This window comes from Capsicum annuum, chromosome 12 (assembly GCF_002878395.1).
Source record: "Capsicum annuum cultivar UCD-10X-F1 chromosome 12, UCD10Xv1.1, whole genome shotgun sequence".
In the NCBI taxonomy this organism is placed as follows: Eukaryota; Viridiplantae; Streptophyta; class Magnoliopsida; order Solanales; family Solanaceae; genus Capsicum; species Capsicum annuum.
In genome coordinates this window covers 224,014,580-224,033,203 of record NC_061122.1, presented here as the reverse complement: position 1 = coordinate 224,033,203, position 18,624 = coordinate 224,014,580, and the positions used below count along the sequence as shown (strand labels likewise).

At 30.8% G+C, this 18,624-nt stretch overlaps 1 pseudogene; it reads right to left on the bottom strand.

The window, feature by feature from the left end:
- Nucleotides 1-212: 212 nt before the first annotated feature.
- The window catches only part of LOC107876716, a 73,631-nt pseudogene continuing 55,219 nt past the window's right edge, over nucleotides 213-18,624 (bottom strand).

Genomic DNA, 18,624 nt, shown 5'->3' with positions numbered 1-18,624 from the left:
AGTAACGGGAAAATTATAAATTTAAAATAGGTAATTAGTTGTTGATCACAAAGACAATATTAAGTCTCAGGTATATGATTTTTTCTAATTCCACGAAGTTCAAATTCAAAAGACTAAGATAATACATGCAAAAATCTTTTGCATGGACACGACCACTGTTTTCTTTCATTGCTTAATACAAAATATAAGAAATTAAAACATAGAACACTTTCTTAGGGACCCATCTCATAACATATAATTGGATAAGAAGAGAACTTGGTGATGTCACAATGTCCTCCAGGATTCCTAGTATCTCTTATCATTTTCACAAATCCATTTTCACCCCATGTTCCCCACAAATTCTTCAACAGTCAATACGTGTGACCCTGCTCATCAGTTCCATACCCTGTAGCCGTAACAGCATGGTTAATTTCATTCGCACTGCTTCCATGATAAGTTCCTCCTTCGTATAATCGGAACTCTTGGCTAGCAGCAATTGTGATTGACACGGGTTGCTTAGTAACGACTATTGTAACAATACTGTTTCACTTTCAAGCACAACTTGATAACTGCTAATTTGTACTGTTGGTGCCACCTCTTGACTTCTGCATGTGTATTGTTGACTTTGGTATTGGATGAAATTCCACCATTTTGTATGATGAATTAAAATGCATTGGTCATGAAACCTCCACGACAACCCCGGTTGTTGGTGATGCAATCAAGAAACTCTTCTTCATAAGTTCAACCATTTGTACTGTAGCAATTTTATAGGCTCTTTCTAGTGCTCCAACGGTGGAAAACACCCAGCAAGATTCTAACATACAAAAGAATCATACTAGGATATATATATATATGCAGTTGCGAACCTAATTTTTTTTTCCTCCTGAGTAAATACATAAGTACCCCCTGATCTTATCCGAGATTTGCAAAAAGACACCTAAACTTTCACTTTGAAGTATTAGGGGGAGATGCTGATGGGGTGAGGGTGTTGTATTGGGGCGGGGGTGGGGGTGATGAATGAGGGTGGGTAGAGGGGAGCTATTGGATGCGGGGAGGGGGTAGGGCAATTGTTGGATGGGTGTGGAGTAGGGGAAGAGGTGGTGGGATGGGGTGAAGTGGGGTGATAAATTAAATAAAAAGGAAAATTTTATTAAAAAAAATAAAAAATATATGAAATTAAACGTATTTAACACGTGGCAGCACCTGATTGGTGCGTGTGTTCACTCTCTATGTTGTGACTGAGATTCAGCGAAAATTGGTGTGTTTGCAACGAAATAAAGAAGAATCGTGGGGTAATAGGTCGAATTCAAAGTTTAGGTATCTCTTTGAAAATCTCGGCCAACATCAGGGGGTAATTATGAATTTACTCTTTCCTCTTTCGCAAACTCGCATGGATATACATACATACATACATACATACATACATACATACATACACACATACATACATACATATGGAGTTCAAAAGTTACAATATTTGTTTGCAACATCTTTTGGAGAATTTACTTAATTAAATCTAACCTTCACCAAAAATTTTGTTAAGTCGATCGACATTCATCTACAACCTATAAACTATAACAAAATAATAAGATAATAGAATATCAAAATAATACAACTAAACTTAACCTTTACACAAAAATATTCTCAAAATAGAGATATAAATGCAATACAACTAAACCTAACCTTTATCTAAAAAATTTTCAAAGCCGACTAACATTCATCTATCATCTGTAAACTCATCTACGACCTGTAAACTAAAATAAAATAATATAATAGTGATCACAAAACTTCAATTTTGATAAAAATAATTCTTGTCTAAGCAAAAAATTTAATCCTAAAGAATGACTTGAATGAAAACAAAGAAGATATATATATATATATATATATATACACACACACACATTGAATTCTATTATGTCGACAAAAACAATGAAGAAATTGAGAGTTAGAAAATTAAGCATCCACCAACTAGACATGCAACCGAATCAAGTTATATGAGTATCAATCATAATTTTTCAATAAGTAAATCGGTTTCTTCTTTAGTTTAACATACATCTCAATATTTATAAAAGTATTTCCTTAATAGAGTCCTATTTTAGGAGTATTTTTCTATCCTATTTTAAGAGAATTTTTTCTAGTATATCAGTACAAAAAAAATATTAATTGATTCTCGTTCCATATATTTTAGGAGTCTAGTTATTAAAATAAAAATAATTAAATAATAAATTGAAGAAAATAGTGATAAGACAATTTTATCTAAAGAAGGATCTTTTAATGAAGGGCAAAAAATTTAAATCATTTTTCTGAAGGTCTTCACATTTTTAATATTATATATATATACACACACACTAGTTTAAATGCATGTGTAGCCTTTGATTATTTAAAATTAAAATTTGAGTATTTGTTCGACTTTTTTGAACAAAATCAAAATCAGTTCAACTATTATTGATTTTTAAAAATACAAAATCAAATCAAATAAAACTCAATTTATTTAATCGATTAGATTTGGATCATTTTTTTTTATCTAAAGCGTGAACACCATTGGCCAGTCTTATCTAAAAGATATATGTATACACAAATATGAGTTGGATCAAATAGTATAATATTATACAATTACATTAAAATATACGTTCTTCCATAAATATTAGATCTTTATTTTTTCTCTTAAAAAAGGCGACCTTCCTCAAAACCTAGATGTCACTAATGGACCAAAATAAAACATTACACCATATTTTCATTAACCCAAAAACCTTTGAAAATATATATACGAAAGGAGAATACTTTTTCAGTAAAAAGGAAAAATTAATTTTACATATTTTCTCTTCTTAAATGGCTTTTACTTTCCTTTATTCAATAACATAAAAAAATATTTTAGGACTGCTTAATTATTAGTATATATTTTAGGACTCTATAATTTTTTAATAATTAATTAAAAATTGAAGGAAACATCTAAAAAAGATAATTTTTATCTATTACAAAGGTTTTTAATAAAGGACAAGAAATTCAAACAATATTTCACACTCTTTACACTTTTAATATGGTACTAATTTAGTATATGTATTTTCACGTGTGTCTAACATCAATTAATAAAATTATTTATAAAAATTATTTAAAAAAACAGTAAATGCTTGTTGTTGATTTTAAAGTCTTAATATTATGAAAATTATTAAGTAATTATTTCTTATGTTAGTTATTGCATAAATGATTGTTCTTAAATATTAGAAAACAAATAAATGACATGACTATTTATAAATATTAGGAAATAACTAAATGATTATTTTTAATAAATATTATTGTTGATATAGATATTGAACACGGTACTATAATTACTATTTGAAAAATCACTGGAGAAAAAAATACATAATAGACTTACAAAAATTATGGTTCAATAGTTATGTTTTCAATCTGAAGATAATTTTTAATGTAATCTCATATGTATAGTCTGTAACACATAGAATACATACCTTATCACTGCCTTTGTTGAGTAGAATATTTTCGATAAATCCTCCACTAACTTATAAAAAATATGATTTTATTTTTTATATTTCCAATCTCAAGATAATTTTCAATATAACCTCATACGTGGAAATAGAATAGATATACCTTATCACTATCTTTGTAGAGTAGAGAAACTATTTTCGATAGACCCTCGTCTAACTATGGAGTCTGTGAAGAATGGAATAGATACCTTATGACTATTTTTGTAGGGTAGAGAAACTGTTTTCGATAGACTCTCGGCTAACTTTCAAAAATTATCATTTATTAGTATGTCATTAATCTCAAGATAATTTTCAATATAATCTCATATGTAGAGTCAACGAACCCTCGACTAACTTATAAAAAATTTGATTCAATAGTTATGCCTTCAATCTCAAGATAATTTTCAATATAATCTCATATGTAGAGTCAATAGACCTTAGACTAACTTACAAAAATTATGATTCAATAGTTATGCCTTCATGAATTTCAAGAGAATTTTAATATAATCTCATATGTAGAGTCTATGGAGGATAAAATACATACCTTATCACTATCTTAGAAAGAGAAATTATTTTCGATAGACCAAACATTCATCTACCATCTGTATTAAGCTAAATAGTTTCTAATAATAAACATGATAGTAATAAATTGTATAGCAATATTATGGGTCAATAAGTAATAATAATAATAATAAGAAGTTGTCTAGACATGAAAAACAATATATTTGAGAATAATTAACAATAATTGTTTATTGATGAATCAATATATATATATATATATATATATATATATATATATATATATATATATATAAAGTTATAGAAATGGTGATGTGGCACCTCTTTATGACCTTTATTTCTATTAATTTTTTTCTTATTTTTTTTGAGATTTTTATTACTTTTTATGCATAATTTGTTAACTAAATGACTTTAAAAAACTCCAAAAACAAATTTAGTTAAAGCTCCCCTCAAGTTTACTTTAAAAATTAAACTCCCTCCTCTTCTTTGAATAATAGGCATTCTCCCCCCTTTTACCCTGTCAATGTCTATTTTAAACCTGCCATTAGCAATATCTTCTTATAGTATACATTATTTATTTTAGTCAAGTATTTATATATTTTTATTTGAATATTTTAGTTTAACCTTTTTAATGAACTTGTCACAAAAGCTAATGTTATTTTTTATAATTGTTATTTTATTGATATAACGCACAAGTATTTTTCGTCTCTCCCAAAAGAAGTACAAAAATATTTTGATACTTGACGGTTAGATCAGTAAAAAATGAGTTTAGGTGATAATAGGTCCCCCTTAAAGTTTTTCATAACAACTTCAGATAGAGTTTAAGGGTACCTTGTACCTTATCTCTTATTTTACATGCATCAAGTGTGTGCATGTGTAATAAATAAATAAATAAATAAATATATATATATATATATACATACATGCACATGGGTTTCTATATACTCCCTAGGTTCTTTTTTACATGTCATTTTTCGTTTTTCCAGGTCAACCTACATAAATTTTGATACATATTTTAAGATACATTTTTTCATTTTATTAATATGAAGAAGGATTGCAACTTATAGAATTTTTCATATATTTTATGATCATCTAAATTTTAAATTTAAATATTGAATTATACATCTTAAAATGTTGGTCAAAATTAATACAAGTTGACCTCCAAAAGTAAAATAGTGACAAGTAAAAGTGAACAGAAGGAATATATATTTATAATATAAGTAAACTTTTGAATTAATTTTGTATAAAATATATCTCAATTTTTGTTATATATTATTATATTACATGCCTTGGAATATGTTTATAAAATTATTTTTATTTATTATTTTCACTAGTCTAAATAGATATTACAGTTTTAATTATTATTAATAAATAAATATCCATATCGTGATCATTTATTTCATTTAGAACATCACTAACTTATATACTTAATATATGTTTCTTACTTTTTTTGTCTAGAAAATATTTTTTTTTATTTACAAAAATTTATTATATATATTAAAAATAAAAAATATAATAATTTTAAAGAGGTAAAGCAAAATCAAAATTAATAGTGTAAGGGTAAAATAGGTATTTAAAAAAATAATTAGGAAAAAGGGAAACTTTTTCATGAATAAAAAATTGTGTTATGGAATCTTTCCACTACCCTTTATATAGAATTATCAATAAATCTTTTTTACTTTGATTAAAATAATAATTTTAATAACTTACCTTAGGTAAAAATCTAATTATATAATTAAACTTAAAGGAAAAATTTCTATGGAAAACACTAATACCATTTTCAATGGACCTGTGGTTGTGCAGGGACTTTCCATAATTGGAAACTTATACATGATTATACATGTGATTGTCCAATATAATTGAATGCTTTTTATATATGTTAGGAATCTTACCATATATTATTTCTCGTCATATATTTTAGGACTCCTTAATTTCTTATGTTTAAAAGTCGTAACTCAATATTATAAACATAATTAAATAATAATTGGGAAAAATAAATGAAAAAAATGATTTTGTCTATTGTAAAGAGTTTTAATGAAGGGCAAAAAGTTCAAATCATATTTCTAAAGGTCTTCACACTTTTAATATATCTCTCTCTATATATATACATATATTGTTATGAATATATTTACATTATAGTGAATGTTTATCAAGATCTATCAAGATCTAGTTGTTATCTATCAAGATTTGAAGTATCTGTCTTTTAGTGAGAAATTAGGAGTAAATTTTTTCTATAAATAGAAGGGTTTCCTTCATTGTAAAATCACACATCAAAATCTCTCAAGAGAAATAACAATTACTCTCTCTTCTCTCTCTATTTTTCTTTTTTATTCTTTCTTGTTTTATAATACATTATCAGCACGAGACTCTGCGAAAATGAGATTATAAATCTAAAGATAATTTTAAGGTTAGTAATTCCTATTGTTATTTATCTTTTGCTACTAATAATATAATTATTATTGGATTTGAGGAAAAATAGTTGGTTTGGAGCCATTTATGGTTAAAATTTACTCCTCAAAAACAATATTGTCAAAAGGGATTATAATATGTTGGGTTCAAGTCCCATCGATTTATGCCTAAGACGTCATTATATGGATAAGACGTTGAGTTTGAATCTCAATGCACCATATTGATGATATTATAATGGCTTAAGGAAAAATAATGAGTATTTGGTGAAACATGTCCCATTAAATATGCTCCATTCATTGAATTGAATGTGGTAGCAATAAATCATATGTATGCCTCGATTTGCTTTTGTAATAGCTATCATAATTTGATACGCTTAAGGCATGATTATACTCTATTCCTAGGGAATGAGAAGCTTATTAATGCAAACATGTACTTGATTGTGATGGTACCACAACTCACCTCCGAAAGAGGCTGAATAATTCAGAAAAGTTATTTTAAAATCGACCTCTGAAGTAGTAAATCTGAAATTTATTTATGTAATAGTAAATCTGAAATTTACTAAAGAAAAAAGGTACATGTCAAGGTAAACTTGGAGTTTACTAGTATAAAAGTTCATAAATTAATATGAACAATTGCGACATCCCAAAGATGTGCATACTGAGTATGTAACATATATTGAAGAATTAGAAAATTCTTCATTACTTTTAATGTTGCTTGTTCTCATAATAAGTTGGTTGGACCAACTAATATTGGGATTGAATCCCTTAAAATCTAAAAAGTATAAAAGGTGAATATGGGCCCGCTCAACAGTTATGTGATCTATTAAGATGCATCAATATAAGATGATCACATGTGCATTTATCGTCAACCTACAGTTTGGCATTCATAAAGTTGTTTGCTCAATAAAATTGAGTTAAGAGTATAACTTTTAGATTATTAAGTCAAGACTAATCATCTTGATGATCATGGTTTAGCATCGAATGCCTTTCATAAATAGTTAAACCATTGAGAACAAAAACTTCATGTGTTGGTTTGAAATATTATATACAAAAGTACTTGTATGCATCAAACCAACAAATTATAATTAATTTCCCCTCAAAGTTGGTTCTAAGTCAGGAATCACACGTAGTGTATCTAATAGTTAATGTGTGGTATACGATCAATGAATATACCATGATGCACAAAGATGTATTTCTTAAAGAAGAAGGAGGATGTATGTTATTTTTTCTAACATAAGGAGGAGATATAAGCAGCTATGAAATAAGTTAGGAATTATCATAAGATCTTCATTCATAAGATAATTCAAGTCATTTACCGAAAGCATCTCATATTTAAGCTGTAAGTGCTCCTATTTTGTGTCCTTGAAGGACAAAGTCTATGCATACATGAAACATGGTAGACTAATCGATTTCAAATGAAACAAGTAATAAATAATCATAATAAGAAGGCAATGTGCTCTTGAAGAGCCTATGACATAACACTTCATGAAACCTTATGAAAGGTTTAGGTACCTTAAAATAATGAAGTGATGAGATCTCAAAATATTATGTCACATTGCGAATCGATACAAAATGAGAAATCATCGATGATACGTTTGATACAATATTAGTGCAATATTGTGAAGGATTACGAGGATCCGAATTGTACGTTTATTTAAGCATGTTGACGTAGAAATATTTATTAAGTGACATGAAAGAATGCATCTTGATAAGCACAAAACTTATTTGATTTGCAGTCAAAATATTTGAAGATGTCACTTGACAATTTATACGAGAACTTTTAAGGATTCAAAATGTTTGAAGCATATAAAAGTTTCTGAAAAACTTATTTATAATCCTTATGTAATTGTATAAGCTTATGGCTTGAAAATTATTGGAACTCTTGGTGAGTTTTCAAAAGCAAATAGATTATTTGCTGAAATGAGAAATATACGAATTTGGATTGGTTATGAAGTACCATATCTTAGTACAATTGGTGCACTCATGTATCTTGTAAAATACTACAAGACGCAATATAGCCTTTCGCTCAATTTGTTAGCAAGGTATAGTTCTACTCCTACTAGGAGACATCGAAATGAGATCAAACACATGAGTTTGTTTTATTATAAAGATTGCAGTCTCAATCTTACAGGTTATGCTGATGTTAAGTACTTATCTGATCCATATAAAGCTCGGTCTCAAACAGGCTACGTGTTCATGTATGGGAATACTGTCATATCTTGGAGATATACAAAGAAGTCTATTATAGCCACTTCATCGAATCATGCTGAGATAGTATCTATTCAGGAAGCAAGCCAAGAATGTGTATGATTGAGGTCCATGATACATCTCATTTGAGAAAAATATAATTTGAAATGCGACAATGTACTCATAATTTTATACAGAGATAATGCAGAATGCATAACACATCTTAATGGAAGATTCCTAAAAGGAGAAAGATCGAAGCAAACTTTATCAAATTTTTTCTATACATGAGCTCTAAAAGAATGGTCATATTAACGTGTAACAGATTCGTTCAAGTGACAATGTGGCTGATTTATTCACCAAATCTTCTCCAATTGCAATTTTCAAGAAGATGTTGCATAAGATAGGGATGCAAAAGGTTCAAGGATGTTATCATTACGGGGAGTTAATACGCGTTATACTCTTTTTTCCTTGCGAGGTTTTGTCCCACTGGGTTTTACTTGTAAGGTTTTTAATGAGGCAACCTATATGCGTATTGTTAGAGATGTGTACATTTTTTCCTTCACTAGATTTTTTTCTCACTGAGTTTTTTTAATAAGGTTTTAACGAGGCACATTATCTATCAAATAGACATTTAAGGAGGAGTGTTATAAATATATTTACATTATAGTGAATGTCTATCAAGATCTATCAAGATCTAGTTGATATCTATCAGGATTTGAAGTATCTGTCTTTTAGTGAGAAACTAGGAGTAAATTTTCCCTATAAATAGAAGGATTTCCTTCATTGTAAATCACATATCAAAATCCCTCAAGAGAAATAACAGTTATTCTCTTTTCTCTCTCTATTTTTCTTCTTTATTCTTTATTGTTTTATAACATATATATATATATATATATATATATATATATAAAGAGACAGAGAGAGAGAGAGAGAGAGAGAGAGAGTTTAAGTTGATGATACGGCCATTTCTACAAATCTTGTGCAGCTAGCTTATGATTGTCAAATTGGCAGGATGAACGAAATTTAGGTTAGTACCCGCCCAAAGGTTAAATGTTGAGTGATACTTCAAGCCATCCAATGCTTCCCAAATTTTAATTTCTCAAATTGTTTGGTTATAGTTTGCTTAATTAGCAAATATAAAATAAATCTTTCTTATGACTATCCTAATATGATATTAGTATATTAAACGAAAAATAATTAAGAAAAATATTTTGACAATATTGTCTAAATAAGCCAAGTCAAAATGAGTTTAATCAATAATGAATGATTATTAAGCCGAGTAAACTTGGATATGATATAATTGGATAGTTGTGGTCCGTAACTTTAGGACCTTATTTCATCTAACCTCTCTGTAACTTTCCATGTAGGAAATTGTCTTAACTTCTCCAAAGAAAGTTATTGACAATTTCAAAATTACTATTGATGGAGAACAATAAAAATATGGCATTTGGTTCAATGGTCCCTGGACACATTGCTTCTTTAAAACATCATACCATCTATGAGTGAGGTTTTGAGTGCTTGGAAGATCTTTGGAGTATGATATACTCATCGGAAGAAGGCGAGTTCACCGATGACTTTGGAACAATGGTTGGAGGTATGTTGTTTATTTATTTCTGTTGAGCTATTGCTCTGTATTTTTTGGTGTCAAAGCGATCTTGTTTACCTACACTTTGTTTTGGATTATCGAGCAATTTCTATAGATCTGGAAATTATCAAACGCGTCAATAAATCTTTTGAGCAGATTCATATTTTAAAACGTTACTGATAAATTCCAATACTAAAAATTGTTAAAGATTTCTGAAGTCTATAAGGTTTTAATGATATTCATGGTCTACAAATAATTTTTCAATTGGGTTATGTCACGATCCAAAAACTAGAGGTCATGCTAGCAGTTATCGCGGCTAAACCTTGATAAGTAAGCCAGTAACCTAGAATGATATGAAATACGTAATCAATATAAAATTTCAAGGAGAGACTTCCATAACAAAGTCAAACCATACATATACAATAGTAGTAGAAGTCTGAATATCAAAATAATACCATAAACCATCCCAAAATTGAGTGTCACGGTATAAGAACAATCTAAATACATCTCTAAGTTTAAAAATACAACTAATAATCCAAAAAGTCTATCTCCGAATACAAAACAAGGCATAAACTAGGTAGGATGGGGTAGGAGATCGACTCTAGAATAATAGAGCAGCCACTACCTTGGATGTATCGAATCACCGCCTGAACTCAGCTACCGCGCAGTGCACTCGTACATGATTCTGCACCGAAAGAGTACAATAGGGATGAGTACGGTTCACTTAAACTCAGTAGGTATCATAAGCCGACTGAGAAAAGTAGAAAATAAAGTATATAAATACACAGTATGGGCACGTCACCTGCAATCAAAAAATATCCCAAACGATAGCATACACCGTCTCCACTAATAGATCTAAATATATCACATACGCCAAATACAAGTACGAAAAAAAATATAGTATAAATAAACATCAAGTCAAACATGAAAGTAGAGCACAGAATATGCATAATGAGTGAAATGCAATGAGAATGATAATGATAATGATGTGATATGTCTGAGGTTATCGCATAACCTCTGTATACACCTATCGAGAACTGCTCTCGAGGTAGAACCTATGGGGGTGTTGACACCTAATTTTGACTCTCCAAACTTAAAATTAACGCATTTAGACTTCTTGATCCTTAAATGGCACAAAATGCAATTTTCGCATATTTTTTTTTTTGTAAATTATTGATAATCATCATTAATTTTAAGATTTTAACCAATTTATTGTCATATTTTAATTTACATAATTTATTGATAATTATACTCAATTTCGTAAATTTAAAATTTTTTATTAGTTTATTACCATTTTAATATTTTGCATAGTCATCTGCATACATACATAGCATAACACTGTAATTTCTTTTTACATATTATAATTTTAATTATTTATTGCATAATATATTTTTTAAAGATATTATATTTGTTGTTTGCATTTTTAGTACTCATGCATCGATATTTATTTTTTGCATATTATTTAATATAGTCTCTAAATGATAACATTGGTTCAATTATTTTAATACATAGAGCAATAAATTAGTCAAATTAAGATCACGTTAATTTTTTAAAAGATGACAATTGAAACGATTGATTGAATACTAATTCATTTGATTAATAGTAATATACTATTGATTAATAATAATATACTATTTAATGATTAAAAAGATAATTCTTTATTTTTTGAATGAAATATGAGTTCCTTTTTATTATAAAGGGGAGGAAGTTATTTTTTACTCAGAAACAATACACACTCACAAACGCATACATACACATATTTTCCTCACATCAGCCATTTCTCCCTCACTTTCTCTCTAATTTATCTCTTTCTCTTTCTTCCTTAAATCTCCAGCCGCCCCTCACCAGTCATCGCTGGCTCACCGGATTAACGGCTAGCGAGTTTCAGCCAGCACACCACCGCCACTACCACCTTCTACGCTCCCCTATATTCTCTATTTTCCCCATCTTGCCGACGCCGGACTACGGCGAAATCCCCTTCCATAGCTAAAGCAGTCACCAAACTACCACCAAACATCATCGCCCCCTCTCTCCCTCTCTTTCCCATCCTTGCCTCGCCGAAGGTAGTAACCGACGAGGTCCGAACCTTTAGCCTCACCACCACGACACCACCAACGTCTAGCCAGGCCCCTTTCCCCTCTTGACCCGTCGCCGAAAAATCAGAAATCCCAACGATCACAACTTTGGTGGGGCAAGCCCCCGTTCCTCTATTCTCCAGCTAACCGAATATTTTGGTTTATATTATTATTACTCTTATGCTTATTTTGCAGATCTGGTCACACCTTGATATTTTTTATGATTTCTTTAATTTTTCAAGCATTTCATTATATTTTTGCTAGACTGTTATTATAGTCTCCGGTGCAGGTTACCTCCTCCGATTAGTTATATAAATTTTTGTTTTGTTTATCGTGTTATTTTATTATGGGTGTTTTTTTCCTTAATTTTATTATGTTTATATTATATTTATTTGTGTTAGGATACTTTTTTTTTTATCCCTCACTTTATAATGTCTTTTGTCTAGATTGATTGACATTTTCAAATATTTGCAATAATAGTGTTTATGATGATGTGCAGTGTTTATTGTCTATTTATTACTTTATTTTTTTACACGACTTTTTAATAACTTTGATCTTAGTTGTTTATATTATTTTAAGTCCTATATATACTGAATAGTGTTATTATATATGGCCAATGTAATTATCTCTTCGTCTATATATTTGAGGTCATCCTATTACAAAAGACGGATTTTATTTATCAAAATTATTATTTTATATTAAGGACCGATACTTGACCGATGAAGAAATTTTTGTCGATTTTTTAGGCCTTCATAATAAAAGACGGATATTACGTATATAAGTACGTAATAAAATGAATATTTTGGGTGATGACAAAATTTTTATGGCAATGAAAAACGTTTTATGATTCGTATCTTGGCAAGGCGATTTATGACGGTCAATAAATTGAGCAACCACTTTGTATTCATGGCGTATCTAAAATTTAATTCGAGCCCACCTTTTAGCAAAAAATTATATTTTTAAATACATATATGCACACATGTTTTTTATAATTATTTATTTGTTACTAACATTTTTGTTCCAAGTGTTTATACAGGTTATTAGAAAAAATCGCCGAGAATGACATTCAAAGAAGACTTTAAATTTTGCGTTGTATTTATATTCTTATACTTGTACAAATATTATAATAGTGAAAACTTTATTTTTGGGGTGTTGGGCGGGATGTTTTTACTTACACAGTACACATCACGCGTTTAGACAAATTTAGGCCGCTAATATTTATGTTAAAATTGATTTAGATATTTAATCAAATAATTCATATTTTTACACTAAAGAATATTACGTAATTTTTTTCTTTAATTTTTTTCTGTAAAACAAGTTTTTCTTTATTCAATCTTTTCTTTTCTTTTCATACATGTTTTTATATGCTTTCATTTATTTTAATACACTTCTTATACACATAATTTTATGATAACATATGCAATTTACACATTCTTTACATATAAATTGTGCATATTATTTTTTTGTATTTGTACTTGCAAACATCAATTTTTCCTTTTTCTTTTAATAAACCTAAGTCTGGCCGGGAACCACTGTTGTGGATTCTAAAGGATGCCTAACTCCATCCCTTCAGAATAATTTGAACCCTTACCTAGAATCTAAATTGGTTCGTAGATTAAATAAAATCATACTTGTTAATAAATAAATAGGTTTCTTATTTTTTCTTAAAAATTAGTTGAGGACTCTGTATAAATTAATTCTTTTTAGATACTATAATGTCTTGCTCGTTTTGGCCTTAGGTAAAAATTGGGTATGACAGGGGTTCGCAACCAATATACAATCTCAATAATGAATCTAGTCTCAATATCCATATCTCCTGTTCGACTCTTGAACTACAGCAGAGGTTTTTTGAATGTGTCACATTTCTGTCAGAAAAATAGTATTTTCACGATGGTACCAATGTCTTATGAAATGTATGTATAATGAGGATGTAATGCTCACAATCAAACCAGAATAAGAACATCAAATCCAACAAATATAAATGAATACGAGCTAAAAAACTGCTCAATAGGACAACCATCCGTGATCCAATATAAATCATGTACCATAAAAGTGAAATATGCGAGTACGACATCAATCATACCACAATAATCCCAACTAAGGCATTTCTAAAATAAGGAAAACAATCCAACATATACGCAAGGCTAAAACAGTCAGATAAGACCCCCACACAAGCCACACATAGCATATAACATCTCTGATCACCAAAAATAACAATGTAAGCCCCCACACTAGCGCACAAAATTAATAACATTATTTTTATGATTATCACCCAAATTCATAGCATGATTTTATTCAAATATTAACTATACAACCCAGTGTGAAGGAAGTTAATCCATAACCTACCCCGTGACAATGAAATCCAAGCCAAAAAGACTTCACGTGGAGTCTTTCCCCTCATGAAGGGCCCGTATATCAACTAAAACATACAAATATAGAATCTACACGTCAAAAGTAAGCCAACGATATCCATGTTATCTATTTTCACATCGAAATCAAAATAGACCCCCAAAACGAATTTTTGAAATGATAAAATCAGAATTTTAGTTCATAAACACATTATCCATAATTAAATAAAGACATAGATGAAATTCCAAGCAAAAAGGGTTAGAAAAGAGGTTTATTTTGAAGAAAAAAAACATTTTAGGCCTTTGGGGCTAAAATTCCCAAATTTTCACTTTTGAAATCATGAAATTACGAGCTTTAGATGACAAAAAGTGAAGTAGAATAATTAAAATAGTGATTTTAAGTTTAGCCAAGCTTGAAAATGGAAGAAACTGCCCAAGAACTCTAAATCCAAAGCTCAAAGTCTCAAAAATAGAAGAAAAATAAAAAATGATTTTTATATTGTATTAGAGCTTACAGCTAAAGTGGTCAAATTACCGCTATAGCGGTCTCTGTTTTAGCGCAGGTTGACTGCTAAAGCAGTCCGATCCTACAAGGGTTGACCGCTAAGGCAGTCCCCTTTTCGCTAAAGCTGCCAATATCCGCTTTACCAGAACCCGACTACCAGGTGGCTCCATTTTAGCGACGACTGGGACGATAAAAAGATCACCACTTTAGCGATCTGAAGGCCACTAAAGAGGTTGCACTAGATAACTGGTGCACTAGCAACTCTGCTAAAAGTGTAAAGTTGTGTATCAAGTCCTCGGTATTCATTCAAAATCCTATGCAGATAAACGAAATATGTTACTACACTAAATTCGACATTCCTGACTGAATGTTGACATCATATTTTCAAAAGTAGGTTGTTTTCACCAAATTGACCAACGAAATTCAACAACAACAACAATAACCCAGTATATTTCCCAAATTGAGGGTTGAAATGAGATATACAATCCATAAAATCACTCAAACTATGGTACCAACCCAAATTAACATTTCAAATCTGCTGGCGCAGTCTGTTATGCCATCCAACACATAGAACAACAAATATTAACCGAAGTCAACTATGAAGGTTTTTTAACCTATATAAACCACAAACTCGAACAAATTACATCAAAATATATTAAGAACTATGTCAATCATTCCAACACCCCAAAAATATCACATACTAACGACGTCAAGGGTTAAAATGGTCAACTCATATAGAAATGAAATAATTCACAAAAATTCAAGTCCTTACAATATCCACTACTAAAAATCTAGTTCTTCCTTTAACTAAAGGCGGGGTAAATACCTAAATTGGCGAAAATCTAGGAATAGATACTACATATATCAGATTAACCTTCTAAGTACCCTCATCTACAGGTGATGCCTCCACTGAACCTTAACCACAAAAATTCTCTAGAACATAACCTTCTAACATCCCTAGCTAAAATGAAGACAAGCTCTTCAGTGAAGGAAAACATCTCATCCAACTATATTGAATCCCAAGAATGATATGAGATTCGACTGAAATGTAATATCATAACATGAAAACATGAAAATTTACATGAGCAACTGATAGATTTAGGGGCAATGCTAACTCATAAGCTACATCCCCAATAGTTCAAAGAATCTCGAATGGTCTGATACACCTTGGGCTAAGCTTGCCCCTCTTCCCAAAGCTCATCACGCCCTTCATGGGAGAAACATGAAGGAAGACTCGATCACCAACACTGAATCTCAAGGCACGAAGTCTACAATTTGCATAGCACTTTTTGCCAACTTTGAGCTGCTCAAAGTCTATCTTGAATGAACCAAACCCTACTCAAAGATTCTCGAAGCAAGTCCGTACCTCAGGGTCTAATCTTAGAAACCTCAAACCAACCAACTAGAAAGTGAAAACACCTACCATATAAGGCCTTAAAGGATGCCATCTTAATATTATAGTGGTAGCTATTATTATATGCAAACTCTACCAAGGCTAAAGGTTGCTCCCAGTGACCTCCAAAGTTCATAACACAAGTGTAGAGCATATCCTCTAAAACCTAAATAGTTTACTCTAACTAACAATCAGTTTGGGGGTGAAAAGCTATGCTAAGATCAATTTAGGTACCCAACTCTTCTTGAAATGCCTTCCAAAAGTAAGAAGTGAACATTAAACCCCTATCTGAGCAACACTATGGAGATGAACTATCTCACGAACATAGATACAGACCAACCTCTCAACAGCAAAAGAAACCTGAATAGGGATAAAATTAGTAGTTTGGTCAATCGGTCCATTATGACCCAAACACAGTCAAAACCACAAGAAGTATGAGGTAATCCAGTCAAAAAGTCTATAGTGATCTATTTCTATTTTCACTAGACAATGGGTAACCTCTGAAGCAAACCATCAGGCCTCATATACTCACCCTTCACCTACTAGAAACATAGGTAATGAGCTATAAAATTCAATACATCCTTCCTCATACCATCCTACCAGTAGTGCTTTCTCAAATTATGGTAGATCTTAGTCACTCCAGGATGAATGTAATACTTAGAACAATGATCCTTCTCCAAAATCAATCTCACCCAATCACCCACTCTCGGCGCACAAACTTGGCCTCCAGTCCTTAAAATATCATCGTAGTTGAGGGAGGCTTCCTTAACCTCACCACTCAATGCCTTGTCCTTAATTACTCTCAAACCAACATAATTAAACTGGTGAACTTGAATCTTTTCCATTAAAGAAAAACTAGCCTTTAAAAATGCCAAAATGCACCAAAGTGTCAAAATATCAAGCCTAACTATTTGGTTGGCCAAAGACAGAAGCTCTCAGGCCAAAGGCCTCTCAAGAGTCAAAAGACGCGCCAAACTACCCATACTAGTCGACTTTTAGCTCAAGGCATATACTAGGGTCATAATCCTTAAGAAACTTAAGCCAATGTGTTGCTTCATATTAAGATTTCGATGTGTGAAGTAATACTGAAGATTATGGTGATCTGAGAAGATCTCACAATGGACTCTATAGAAATAGTTCCTCCATAACTTCATAGAAATATCAATCACACACAACTCCTAGTCGTGAGTAGAGTAATTCTTATCATGAGGATTCAACTGATGAGAAACATATGCAATCACCTTACCCTTATGCATCAACATAACACCTAACCCAACACCAGCAACATCATAGAAAATGGTGAAACCCAGACTCTCCTTGGGTAAAGTCAAGATAGAAGATGAGGTCAACAAATCCTTAAGCTTTTGTAAGCTTACTTCCCAAGTATTAGACCACTGAAAGGAAATATTCTTCTTGGCTAACTTGGTCTATGGAGTTGCAATAGAAAAAAGGCCCTCGACAAAGTATCAGTAATAGCCTACTAAACTAATAAAACTTTAAATATCGATAGGGAAAGTAGGACTAGCCCAATCACGAACCACTACAATCTTGGTGAATCGACCATGATACCATCCTTGGTCACCGCATGACCCAAGAAAGAGACAGATCCTAACTAAAACTCACTCTTAGAGAACTTAGCATACAAATTCTCATCTCTCAACCTCTAGAGTACAATCTACAAATATTCCTCATGTTGGCCTTACTCTTGGAGTAAACCAAGATATCATCTATAAATACAATAACAAAAGAAATGATATGGTCAAAATACCTAATTCATCAACTCTATGAACTGGGATGGGGCATTGGTCAATCCAAAAAACATGACCAAGAACTCATAATGACTATATCGAGTTTGAAAGGCCATCTCTGAAATTTTTGAAGCTGTAATCCTTAACTGGTGATACTTGGACCTCAAATCAGTCTTCGAAAACACTAAGGAACCATAAAGTTGATCAAATGAATTATCAATACGAGGAAGAGGATACTTATTCTTAACCACCACCTTGTTCAAATGTTGATAATAAATACACATACACATAGACCGATTATTTTCATCACAAACAAGACAAGCGCACCCCAAGGTGATACACTAGATTGGATAAATCCCTTATACAACAACTCCTACAACTGATTCTTCAACTTTTTT